The sequence below is a fragment of the Kogia breviceps genome, chromosome 1, assembly GCF_026419965.1.
Source record: "Kogia breviceps isolate mKogBre1 chromosome 1, mKogBre1 haplotype 1, whole genome shotgun sequence".
Classification (NCBI taxonomy): Eukaryota; Metazoa; Chordata; class Mammalia; order Artiodactyla; family Physeteridae; genus Kogia; species Kogia breviceps.
In genome coordinates, this window is record NC_081310.1 from 16010957 (window position 1) to 16024881 (window position 13925).

At 44.5% G+C, this 13925-nt stretch overlaps 1 protein-coding gene across 4 annotated transcripts in view; it reads left to right on the top strand.

Moving 5' to 3' along the window:
• SPATA17 (spermatogenesis associated 17) overlaps positions 1-13925 on the top strand; it is a 333016-nt gene that overhangs the window by 228559 nt on the left and 90532 nt on the right. For 3 of the 4 annotated variants that reach the window (XM_067020823.1, XM_067020829.1, XM_067020833.1), the window contains one exon: positions 5909-5933. The exons of the other annotated variant lie outside the window; for it this stretch is intronic. The gene's annotated coding sequence lies outside the window, so the exon portion shown is untranslated. Of the gene's footprint in view, positions 1-5908; positions 5934-13925 lie in introns of those variants that run through there. 4 annotated transcript variants of the gene reach the window in all.

The following is a 13925-nucleotide window of genomic DNA, read 5'->3' on the forward strand; positions in this document are numbered from 1 at the left end:
CCCCCCAAGCCCCAAACTCCTCTAAGGGTTTCAGCAGAGCACTTTTAAAGACAAGGTGAGGGAGGGGTGTAGTTTGCTGTTGCAAACTTCTCGGTGCTGGAATCCTTTGTTCTTGCAGCTGTTCACATAGGTCAGGTCACGATGTTCCTATAAACCTCCAATAAAACAAATCTTATTCTCTGTTCTGCAACTCTTTATCTCTATATGGATGGACTCTTAAAGGTCTGAGCCCTGAGAATAAACTCTCCTGTATATTTCAGGCTACAGGCAACATTCTTTTACAAAAGGTGCAGAGCCAGCGTGACTAAGCACAGGAGAATGAACAGATCTAATATGGAGTCAGATTTGTTCATCCCTCTTACAGGCAGAGATACAGCAAGCTGTAGACAACCGTTAATTCCCCATTTCTTAATTCTACTATATGGTCTGAGATTGTTTGAATGGCACCAACCTGAAAATAGAAGCTTGGTTGAAACTATAATTCTGCCACCATATGTACTCTTATTCCCAGAAAGTACTAAAATCACACTGAAATAAAAAGACTTTATTCTGAAGTTTCATTCGGAAACTTCAAAAAGTTTCTGGCTACTTGAGTGATCCATACTTCCAGTGGCGCCGCTTCCCCCCACTTCTTGGAGAAGGCTGTATCCTTGGAGCCCACAGGGAATTCCTAGAGAATGTCTTCTCGGCAGCATCTTATACACTTCATTTGCCGACTCTGTTATCATATTCCTCCCTGGCTATGTGTCAAACTGCGCATTTATTTTTCTTAATCTTTTCTCAAAAATCAATTCTCTGAGTCCCTTAATCATTTTTATTGATCTCGGTAGAATTTTCTCTAATATGATGGTGGCTATCTGCTCCTGAACTATTTTACTCATCTTTCCCATTCCACATTCAGCTTCGCCTGGGTACCACATAGTATAGATGTGGAGCATGCCAGATGATTTTTGTCTCACAGAACATCCACTTCCCACCATTGCGTGAGACTCAAACCTACGTTATAATTGAAACATAACAACTTGTTGCTTGCCCATGTATGGTGTCTCCTGTGGTTTTTTTTCTAAATCACATTCTGCTATGAATGTGGTTTCCCATTGCCGAGTATTTAGTGCATTTTCCAGGTCATGACTCTCTGAGTGTCTAAGGCCACATGTCTAACTTTCCAGCCATAGTCTTACTTTCCACCTCTTTTTGAAAATGCACAGTATGTCAGCTGAAATTTTTAAAACTGCATTAATAGGGGAATAAAACGCATATTTTTCTCCAATTAAAATTTTCCTATTTTTCAAAGATGATAAGCTAGTTGTACATGCAAAGAATTTATCTGATAAGTAGCAAAGAATACCTGGGCAGTAACACAAGAATCCCAGGTTCATTGTTAGGTCACTGGGTTCCAGGATCCGGGGAAGGGGCAACTGAAATTGTAAGCTCCACCATCGGGGGTGGGGTCGATGAGAGGCTGCATATGATGATAATTGCTCCCATTTTGTGAGTACAAGGTATCAACTGCTATTCTAAGGTTTTTCCACATAGTTCATTTAAACTGAAAACAAATATTGGTGAGAGACACAATTATTATGGCCATTTTTACAGATGCAGGAACTGAAGCACAGAAACACTTAAAAACATTCTCAAGTCCACCTAGTTAGTTACTAGGTTGGCAGAGCCTGGCATTCAAACCCAGGCACTCAGCTAAACGACCTGTAGATCTATTTATTTTTTATTGTCACAGATAAGCCCACGGTTGGGAAGTACATGTAGATCCAGGTAGAGTATATGTAAGGTATCTACCCTAAACTTGGCTATCAAAAATAATATGTGTGGAACTTTCTTTGACATCAAGTTGCCTGCAGTGTTATGCCAACTGAAGATTGTTCAGAAATTAGATGGTTCTGGTTGGAAAACACTTCTGATTATATGTGATCTTTAAGAAAAATTTTTCCTTGATTAACTCATCAATAAACAACAATAACAATTTAGTATTTTACTGAGGCCTCTTTAAAAATTCTTGGCCTGGAAATGGACACATTGACTCTCATCCAGAAGGAAATTCTTAAAACTATCCTCGGTCGTAAAATCCTTCTTTGTGAATTTTGCTTCGTGTGTGTACATCAAGCTCCTACACCACTTGTATGTGCAAATCAACTGCAGCGGAAAGACAAAAATTTAGCTGGAAAGGATTAATTCAGAAGGAAAGGAGGTGGATCATTAGGTACTTCTCAACCCCCAGTATACCTTTGGCCTTCACTAGCAAAGCAAGAGCAAGCCTTCGTCTCCTGATTGTAAGGGAGGCCAGCTCAGTTAAGCTAACATCAAATCCATATTCATCAAATCTCCCCCGTTTGGATCACTTATTATGTTAAAATGAAAAGTAGCATTTCAAGGAGATTCAATTTATGTTCCAAGGGACCCAAGAACCATTCTTAAAAAAGGAACGATTCTTGGCATGAATTATTAGTGGCAACCTCTGGTCAGATCTCTTAGAACTGTTCCTGGGAACTAAAGATGAATTTCCCTTTTCTCATTCTCAGAGTTTAGAGGCCTATAAAAATGAGCTTTTTAATCTATGACTTCCTGCCTGTTACAAAATGATTCTGGCTGTGTCAATAAATTTGTTCACAGATCTAATTGTGTTAATGAATTGAACATAATTAAACTTCCAGCATGTTATGAGTTTCTTCTGGCAGAACTCAGTAGATTTTTTTAAAAAAAGATCTCTGTGGGAAAACAAATCTACGGCACAACTTCCACCATCACCATTTGTCTCCATGGAGAAGAGACTGAAATAAGGGATTCTGAAATTGACGTTTTGAAGCATTTTCCTCTCTGAATAAAACTTTATTCAATTTGCAATGAGCGTAACTTGTCCTTTGATTAAATTCACTAGGTTGCAAACTCCTTTAGGCCAGAAAGTATAGACTATTTTATCTTTATCCCCAATACTTAGTAGAGGGCCTGTTACCTAAAAATTTATGATTAGTGATTGGGGCCATGAAAGCAAAGTCACTCTAATTAGTTCCATTTGGGGCTCGTGGAGGGAAGGGAGTCTGTATTTATTGGGTCATCTCCTACATGCTGGTCACTCGGCTCAGGGTGCTTGCATACAAAATTATGTCTAATTCTCACAAAACCTACTCAAGGAGCTATAATTATTCCCACTCTTACATGTGAGGAAGTTACTCAAAGAAGTTGAGTAACTAATATGAGCTCAGACTTAAGTAAGTGGGAGATTTGGGGTTCCACCCGTGTCTGTCTGACTCCAATACTGTGCTCCTTCATCTCCTCCCCACCCGCCGCTGTCCTTAGACATCATGTGTGAGGGAGGTGTGCTGGTTGGGTCACTGGTTGACGAACATGCACTATGAAAAGTTATCAAGAGTTCTCTGAGGCACCAAAAACTTTGCTTAAACGATCTGCCTTTGCCTAAGTCATTTTTGAAAAAATAAAATTAGTTGGCCGTTAAGAAGTGTGTCCAACTCTTCTCAAGATATTTTGTTGGCATGTTGTCTTCAAAGTTAAGGATCATGACAACATTTCTGTTCTATCTGATGCAGCACAAGGCATAGGCCTTACACACTGCCAGTGTTTAGTAAGTGCTTATTGGTGACAAATGTTTTATTTGAATTGTTGCTGTATGAGAGGTGGCTGCCAAAAGAGCACTGCTTTTAACTTACGAGACCTAAAAGCTTGTTCGACAAATAAGGAAAGCGAAGTCAAGACTCAGACAATATACATTACTTATGGACACAAGAAAGGGAAAGATCCCCAAAACTCTGGGTTAGTCAGAAGATTTATATTCACTTCAATCTTGCTAGAACCATTCACAAAAAATGTCCTGGGGTTATTAGAGCTGTAGCTATTTTTCTAATGGTGAAAAGCTTCACAGACCAAAAAGAAGAAGAAAAGAAAGGGTCCAGATAAGTTATAATAATCTTAATATTTGTTTACAGTTTATAAGTTCCCCCAATATGCTCTATCCTCTCCCAGCCTAATAAGAGCAGCCCCACGAGGAGGGCAGAATGTCACCATTACTCTCATTTCATAGATGCAGAAATAGAATCATTTAATGTTGTGCTTTAAAAGCCCAACCCAGGACCGACTGGGTTAATGCATCCCCCTCCTCTAGCTTGTCACCCTCTGGAGATGAGTCTGCCATGGCGGATGCTGGGAAAGCACTGAGTTCCAGGCAGGCGAGGACCACAAGGTGCAGTGCAGGAGGCAGACAGAGGGTTCAAGTTCCTCCAGCAGTCCCACTCCGAGAAAGCTAGGGCAGGTTGCAGTGAGCTTAGGGACTTCCGTCCATCGGGAAAGGTTAAAAGAATGAGAATGTAAAATGCATCATTGAGAGCAGGTCAGATGGCAAAACAGCTCAATTTTTCTAAGGAACCAGGAGAAATGATACGAATTAGACAAGTAATCAATAGCCTCAGGGCTTCCCTGGTGGCGCAGTGGTTGGGAGCCCGCCTGCCAATGCAGGGGACACGGGTTCATGCCCCGGTCCGGGAGGATCCCACATGCTGCGGAGCAACTAAGCCCGTGCACCACGACTACTGAGCCTGTGCTCTAGAGCGAGCCCGCAAGCCACAGCTGCTGAGCCTGTGCGCCGCAACTGCTGAGGCCCGCGGGCCTAGAGCCTGTGCTCCACAACTAGAGAGGCCGCCACGGTGAGAGGCCCACGCACCGCAATGAAGAGTAGCCCCCGCTCGCCACAACTAGAGAGAAAAGACCCGTGGGCACCAACGAAGACCCAACGCAGCCAAAAATTTAAAAAAGAAAAAGAAAATCAATATCCTCAGATCTCCAAGTGAATATTGCTGAACCCAAATCTCCAGCATATTTAATTCTGTCTCTGAAAAAGTTTCCTTTTGAATAAACACAAATGATACTTTCTACCACCGGTTCCGAAAAAAGTGTTAACATTCTGAGGACCTGTAATGACAGTGCCTCTCAATTGATTTTTTTTCAGTGTACTTTTTCATATAAAGTACAATCAATCCTCATTGTGGATTCTGTATTTGTGAATTCACCTGCCCCCTAAAATTTATTTGTGACCCCCCAATCAATTCTTGTGGTGTTTTGTGATCATTTAAGGACACACACAGAGTGGTGAAAAATTTGGGTCACCCAAAGCTGCACAAAGTGCCAGCTCGCCTTCTTGTTCCATATAATATAACCAAGTGTTCTTTTCATGGTCTATTTGGTGCCACCTTTTTCCCATTCTTGTGCTTTTTGTTGATGATTTTGCTGTTTAAAATGGATTCCGATTGTAGTGCTGACCTGATGCCTAGTGTCCTAAGTACAAGAAAGCTGTGATGTGTCTTATGGAGAGAATACATGTGTTGGATAAGCTCCATTCAGCCATGAGCTATAGTGCTGTTGGCTGTGAGTTCAATATTCAGGAACTAATAATATTAAACAATATTAAACAAAACACACATAAAACAAGGTTATATATTGATCAGTTGATGAAAAAGTTGTGGCCAGAAGCTCTCAGGAGCCTAACCCTGTATTTCCCCGAGAAGCAAAGAGTCCATATTTGCTAATTCAGTGCTCCTGGTGACTTGTCGGAACGTAATAATCACAAGTAATGAGAATCAACTGTATGTTTTAAGAGTTAGTCCAGCGAGGGTCTAGGAGTGACAATTGACTGTGACTGATAGCGTAGCATATAATCGATGCTCAATAAATGTTGTAGTGAATGAATAAATGAAGTCAAAGGATTTGCACTGCTGTCGCTTGGTAAATATGTTAACCAAAACTTGTACCAACTGGGCTCTGACTTCCAGACTTTCATCTCAGTAAATAATATTCAGTCCCCATTCACTTCTCACTGTTCTGTTATCCTGCAAAGTACAGTGGGGAATCAAACGAATAAAATGATCATTTTCTGCTTGCTCGGAATCAGTTGGTGGCCTTGGATCTGTGAACGGATGGCGATTTGTGAGCCTAAATGAGATGGACGGCGTAGAGGACACAGGTCAGTGCCGAGCAGTGAGATGATTGTTCAGTGGGTGCTTCCGATGCCTGTCACCTACAGCGACGCAGTGGCAGCATCCTCGTTGAGCTGACTACCCACGCGAGCCTGTTTCAGCCCACGTGAAGTCAGAGATCTCCTAGGCTCCTGAGACTTCTCTGCCACCTGCTGCCTCTACGGTCACACAGGAGCTTGAAAACTGTATTCTGATTGTGGTGAGAATAAATAAGACAGCAATCGTTTCTACTTGGAAGCCACATCCAGCAAATTGCTGGAGGTGCTTTGCTGAGTTCAGACTTCAAAACCACATGGCTTCCCACAATCCACCTGCCTGCATTCAAATAACATGTTTCTTTCTAACACGAGGACAGATTTTAAAGCGTTTTCTCTTTTGTATAAGCGATAAAACTAAGTGTGTGTGTGTGTGTGTGTGTGTGTGTGTGTGTGTGTGTGTGTGTGTGTGTGTGTGTGTAGGGTCTCAAAGAGTAGATTTTCAAAGAGAAGACTGGGCAAGAGGAGTGGGGATGGAAAGAAGTTCCAGCCGAGTCAGGGGAAGGACAGCTTGCTGGAGGGTACCTGGGACCCAGCAAAGGTCCTCAGAGAATGGCCCCTGTCCCATTAGAAAGGAAGAGCAGTTTTCAACATAACACTTCGTGATGATGTTCTCGCGAGTTTCTCTGGCTTAAACTCCAGAAGGCAGAGTGAAACCAGCACTGGCTGTGGACTCAGTAAGATGTGAGTTTGGGTTCTGCCCACTAAGGCATCTCTACCTCCACTGGGAAGCTGTGAGGATTCAAGGAGAGAACGCGTGTGAGCGTGCTTGCCAGGTGCTCTGCAAACGTGCCTGGTGGTTGTGTCTCCGCATTCTGTACAGTAACTCTCCTACATACGAACCCGCAAGTTGCGACCTTTCAAAGATGCAGATGTGCATTCCATCGATGCCAGGCGTGAGTGAAACCGCAGCTCGCCCTCCGTCTCCTGTCGCTGACGATGCTTCAGCGCTACCAGCCCCCACCTCCTCTCCCCACTCCCGTCAGTAACTCTTCTTGTCTGTTCACTCGATGCCAGCCCCTGTGTGCCAGCTGCTGTACTGTACTACTGTACTTTTCAAGGGACTGTACGGTAAGATTAGAAATGCTTTTGTGTGTGTTTCTTTGTTTTTTATGTATTATTTGGGTGAAAAGTATCATAAACCTATTCCAGTGCAGTACTCTATAGCCAATCGTGTTAAATGGGTACCTAGGCTATCTTTGCTGAACTTACAAACAAATTGGACTTACGAACATGCGCTCAGAATGGAACTCGTTCGTATGTAGGGGACTTAGTGTCATTCCTCCTCTGTGTCTTTGAGAGCCCCAGGGGATGATTGGGACAGGTGCCCTGTCATAGTGAAGAGCATAGGCTTTTTTCCTCCTTGAAGGAGGAGGTTTCATCAGGGAAAATTCTGCCAAGTGGCCAGCAGCCTAAAAATGTCCCCAATTTGTGGACATTATTTCGCTTGTGTCTACTCCAAGGGAAGTTTCTTTCGGTGCAAATGAGAGCCGGTCTGTCACCTCCGCTCAGGCATCCGCACTCGCCGTCACGTCCGTCACACATATGGTGCCTGGCAGGGTGCACCTCCACTCCGAGGCCCTTTCTGCTAACCCTGCCAGCCTGATGCCTTCCAACCTCAGCGTCAGCTTTTCCCGGGTTTCTTGCTGAATCAACCAATTAGCTCAAACCGTCTCTGACTGCTTTGAACTACGTCTTGTTAAAACAAGGGTGGATGGGGACCTGGTGAAGTCCAAAAGTCACTCTAAGAGAACCAAGCTTCCTCATACAGCCCTGGTGCTGGAATCTCTCTCTTCCACTTAACGCAGTTAGAGGTCTTTGTGCTTAGGTTGTCGGTTGGACTTCTGGAAGAATCTCTGTAGGGATTCGGAGCAACGCCTTCACTGAAGCGTTCCTCGTGACATTTCCTGCAAGATCTTTCTGCAACCTAAGAGCTAAAAGGCGTGATTTATTTGGGGGGACAAAATAATAACTGACTCTGAGCTCAAGTGAGCACTGATATATCACAGCTTATCTTTCCTTTAACAGCTGAACCCCGGCTCATCGTATCCCTGTGACAGTCCCAATAACCGTGCCCCAAAGAGCCAGATAATCACACAGGACTTTCAACAGCTCTGTGTGTGGTTGCTAACGGGACTGAAGTCTCCCTGAGACAATAGATTTTCTTGCATGTTCCCAAGGAGAGCTGTCTTCGGGGTACCTTGCTTTTTTGCAAGCCAGGTGGAGGTGGGGAGCAGAGGTGTCCTGGCATTCTCAGAAAAATCTAGGTGACCTGGCATTTTGCCTTCTTTGGAGCTGTCATCTTGCCTTGATTCCAAATACTTATTTTAGTTCCTAAGATTCTATGGAGGAAAGTGCAAAAGCTAAATAGGAACTTAATTTAAGGGAAGCCAATAAAAAACATGCTTTATGTAATACATGAAAGACTTTCCTAAGCTCCAAAATGGCCCTTGGAGGTTATTTATTTTCTATAAGTGAAATATTTCCACTCATAGATTACCATTCACTACCGCTGATGTTTATTCTTCCCCTTGAGAATTATTCTGCTTTGTTCCACATAGAATGTGTACATAGGAGACACCAAGCAAGTGTCTCAATTCACGCAAACTCCCAAAACTTCTACCAATGAAAACTTCCACCGACACAACACAAACAAAACCTACATTTTTCAAGGTGATGTGTGCCTTCATTATTTGCAAATTGCTTTGATATCACAGCCGACATCCTTAAGGAGTTGAAGCAAAAATAGAGATAAACCAAGCTTTTCTCCAAATTTAAACTATCTCTTCTGACCAAATGGATTATTTTAGGTTGGTATGTGCAGTGTAATTAGTGCATATGGTCCAGCTGTGAAGAAATAGCTGAGGACTCCTAACTTATTAATTAGGCTCATTAAAATGCAAGTAAGAGAACGTTGCCTAGGTAAACAATACCTTCTGTCAGAAAGCCATTACTTGACAAGCGCTAGTCTTCCTAACTAAAGTCATCACTGATATTTCATGGAGGGATTTTTTTAAGGCACCGGGGGTACCAGTTAACTACTTTTGACTGACATCAAGGACAGACACGTAGAGCTGGAAGGAGCCAGTGCTGCAGCACAGCAATACTTCTCACATCATTTCAAAATACGTCTGGGGGAGGTTAAAGGTTGACAGCCCAATGACAGGCCTTCTTCAACTGCCGTGGTGTCACAGCAGGAGCACGTCAGGAAAATTTCCGCGGCCCCTCTGAATTTCTTACATGTTCACATTTCTTTCCCTGTCTCCCAAGTAGGGAGGGATGGGCAGCTTTGTGACAAACACCCGGGAAAGAGAAATGTGCCTTATCCCTGTTAGGAACCGGTGGTGGGGCGGGGTGGCGGGTGATGAGGGGAAAAGACACCTGAGCTCAAGTGGGAAGGATCTCCTGATATTTTGTCAGATTGGAGGGAAGAGGAAGCTGGACTAGCCCAGCAGGACATGACCCACCGGCCCTTTGTCCTTTATTTTTGGGCACCTTTCCAAGGGAGTGTATAGGTTCACTGTGGCCCCTGCCCCTTGGAAGTGCGACTGTAGCCTGGTCACTCAGGAATTAGCTCAGCTAACTTGGTAGAGGCCTTCCCAGCCTGATGAGTGTGAGAGCACAGGCCACACAAGATTTGAAAAATGAATGTTGGGCTTGGAGAGAGCCCGGCTTCAGAGGCAGACACGGGTCTTAGGTATGATTACTCCCCAGGTCTAATCTTCTCTCTAGGGTTCTTGGTCTGAAAGCAACAGAAGCAGTGGTACACACGCCAGCAGATTCCTAGAGTTCTAGAAATGTTTCCCTGTCTTTAAAAGTCCATGCACGCCTCAGTATAAATCACTACAGTGATGCAGGCTCTGGTCTAAATGAATCAAAAGAGGCTATTGACAGATGCTGAAATGAGTGTCTACCTTTAACACCGGGTCAATTGATAAGTGTCTGACCTAGACTTTTGACTGTCATGAAGAGCTGTCAAGAAGAAATCATCTTTGCCAGCAATGATGGTGAGGCAGGAGGAGAGGAGAGGGGAGAAAGGGAAACCCAGAGAGGGACCTCACTCCCTGGTCGACATATTTGCATCCTGCCGGGTGCATCCCAGGTAACTGCGTGTCTGATGATTACGTTCAGCACCTGTGCCGGATGAAGGATTGGACGAATCCAGTTAAATCTGTGTCCCATGAATGCAACTTGGAAGAAATTAAGGTTTGTCTCGGTCAAATAGAATACCCTCATAATATTATTTTACATCCCTATTTCAAAATAACTCTAAGAAAACAATGTTAACTTTAAAGCAAAATTTTCCCATGTGATCATGTAGGAAAATGTGCAGCCTTGAACAGAAACATGCACTGGGATGTAAGACTGGTTCAGAAGCACCAGAATCTGTGCTTCTCCGGTTTTAGCATTTGGACGTATCACTTCTCCAAGAAGGAAGTTGTTCAGCGGACCCTACTTTTGAAATATCATTTATTCTGTATTTTAATTCAACTAATATTGGCAAAGTTTTAGGTGCCTTCACATGTCCACAAACGGTAATTTTATTGCTCAGCTTCTTTCACTTTTGCGTTGTGATGTCGTGTGTCCTGATGGACAGCAGGTTTCAATTGTTAAGTCATGATGCTACCCGAACCCAGACTGTCACTTGCTTAGTGACTTGTGGCCACTGCTTCTCCACAGAGATGTCTCTTCCGCAGCCAGACCCTGTGCTCACCGTCCTTCTCACTGACTTTCAGTCCTCATCACAATCCTACGAGATCAGCATTGTTACCGCTACCTTACAGATGAGGAGACTGTGGCTTGGAAGGGTGCTGTAATTGGCCCAATGACACCTGTGTACTTGCTTTTTAATATATTGATACTATTTGTTTTTTAGGTTGGGGGTCATGGGGGAGGACTTGAGTTTAGCTTCTGCCGTATGGCAAGAGGGGGCCATTCAAATATATAAATTGGGAGAATGACATGATCAAGTTTTTACTTCAGAGAGATTCTTCCAGTGGCAGTGTGGAGGCTGCCAGAAGATAATCCTGGAGGGAGAAAGACTAGTTAGGAGCTTGAGTGATGGAGGTGAGGCCTGGGGTTTGGAAAGGAGGGTTCTGGAAATTGTTATTAGCAAGGAATTTTCTACTTGCCCTGCCCTGTTTTTTCTCTTGAGTGTGAAAAGACTAAGAAACTAGAGTGTAAACAACCACCAAGGCACTCAGACTCTGAGGGTCCATGGAGGCAGATTCTCATGAAAACAACCCGGAAATGACAGAAGCAGAGTCAACCAGGGATTCATTGCGTACGTGTGTGCGCGTGTGTGAGCGCGTGCACGCATGTATGTGAGCAGGGAGATGATGGTGGGGAGGGAGCCGAGGAGGACTCATTGCACCTTTCTCCCTTTATTTCAAGCCTTTGGTGATAGGTGCACGTTGGGAACACACACGTGAAATTATTTGTAAAATTCACCGGAAGGAGAACCTTCAAGAAGAGACATATAAAAAAGCAAAGCTGGCGTGGCCCCCAGGGGTCCTTCGTATTGTGAGCAACCTGCCGACAGACAGGCTAGGAGGGAGGGGGCTTCCACCTGTGCAAATCCTCAGTCCTTGGCTCTCTGTTTCTAAAATTAATATTCTAGGAAGGAAAGATCAACATCACAGTGTACAGGAGGAACACAACGACTAGGCCAGACAATCTGCAGGCCTGGAGGGGAGAGGGGGTGCGGGATCCCCGGGACAGGGGCTTAGGGGTCACTAGAAGGGGACTGAGTCATGGCCGCTCCCCCACCCTGCTTCCTGCCCCACAATTCTGACCTCTCGGCACTCAGCGATGGGCTCCATTGCCCTTGGCGTCCAGTCGGTGTCCCTCAACAGAGAGTCCTAGAACGAAGCCAGGGAAGGAGGAGAATGAGGCTACCATAAGAATTTTCCTGGTTCCCCAGGAGTCACCTCTACTAAAGGTCACCGTTCCTCTCAAGGAGGCCATCACTATACGACTCTTCCAGTAACTTCTCTCTCCCCTCATCCTCTTGAGAATAGAGGTGCTGACAGTGCTACTCCAGCTAACCCAGTAGCTCTAGTGGTCTCACTACCCCCCAAACTTCTGTGGTTAGTCTCCTTGTAAATATCCTGACTTTGGTGGGCATGCCATCTGTCCCTTGCCTACTCAGGGCTCCAATGTTTACATCTCCTCCCTGTAGCTCCCTCAGATTTACTCCATTTCCACAGACAGGTCTACAACACGGAGTAAGTTCTAGAGGTAAAAATGTCCACATGCTTCCCCCAGTACTGCAGGCATCAGCAAAAGCCCAGGTTTTCCTACTGTCTGAGAGTGGAACCCTAGGCAACCTTTTCTGTAGTGCCCACTGGCACTTTAAATATATTGATGTAATTTAATCTGTTACAATTCTTACAACACTCTTCTAAGATAGGTATTCTTTTCATCCCATTTTATGGATATGGAAACTGAGACAAAGGTTAAAAACTTGCCTGAACTCGCACAGTTAATGGCAGAAGTTGAAAGTGACCAGGGGTGATAGACCTGAAGTGCCCAGGTAAACTGGGCAGTCTGTGAATTTGGGAGGCTGGCATGATTTACAGGGCATTCCAAAGACATCTTGTATTTTTGGTTTTCCAGAATATAAGAGCTTTAAAATGTACAACATCTATTCTACGTGAAATGTGAAGTCCATGATGGCATCGAGACTAGCTGTTACATCTATTTGCTGACTTGACATTTCCACTTGGGATGAGGATTAGACCCTTAGAGGGTCTAACCTCATTGTGACCTGAGGGAAACCCTACACCACCTCCACTGCAAACTGTTCCTCCCACAATCCTCCCCCCTCGGTAAATGGAAACGCCCTGCTTCCAGTTGTTTGGGCTAGAGACCTGGGAATCATCTTTGACCCCTCTACTTCTCTCACGTTGCTCACTCGTGCTGTCTGGAAACCCTGTTGGCTGCCCATGGTGGATTGAATAGTGTTTCCCCCTGAATTCATGTCCATTGGGAACCACAGAATGTGACCTTATCTGGAAATAGGGTCTCTGTAGATATAGTTTGTTGAGGATAGAGATGAGAGCACGTGGCATTAGGGTGGACCCTGAATCCAATGACTGGTCACCTTATGAGAAGAGGGGACACAGAGACACAGAAGAAGATGACGTGGAGATGGAGGCAGAGATTGGAGCTCTGTTGCCAGAGTCCTTATAGGAGCCCACAAAGCCTATGAACTCTGGCCCCAGGGCCTCTTTGGTTTCCTCTCCTCCTACGCTTCCCCTTTCTGGCTCTGCTTTGGCCACACTGGCCTCCGTACTCCTCCTCTGATATGTCAGGCCCATTTCTGCTTCTAGCCGCTTCCAGCCTCATCCAGCCTCTTGCATTGGCTGCATCCTTTGCCCAGATGACTCTCCCATCTGATATCCTCATGGCTCCCTCCTTCATTTCTCTTAAGCCTTTGCTCAGAGGTCACCTCCTCAACTGTTGTCAGTAACACCCCATGCCCCCTCGCACACACACACATTTCAAACTTCCTTTCTCTCTTACTCTGCTTTATCTCTACCCCCCACCTTCCTTCAGAAGCAATCATCATCTTCTAAGGTACTCTAAAATGGAATTACTGATTGTGGATAATGTCTAGTGTCTGTCTGTCCCCGCTCTCCACCCTCTGCACACTAGAACGGGAACTCCATCAGTGCCGACATCTTTATTTTGTGCATTGATACACCCCATGTACTTAGTAGGGTGCCCAGAACATAGAAGGCACTCAAAAATATTTGTTGAATGAATAAATGAATGAAGGAAGGAGGGAAAGAGAACTAGTAGAGAACAATGTTAGAGAGATGTCAGGGGCCGATTATCTAGAGGCTTTTAAACTCTGGAGAGAATTTAAATTTCATTTCAAGTGAGAGGAGTG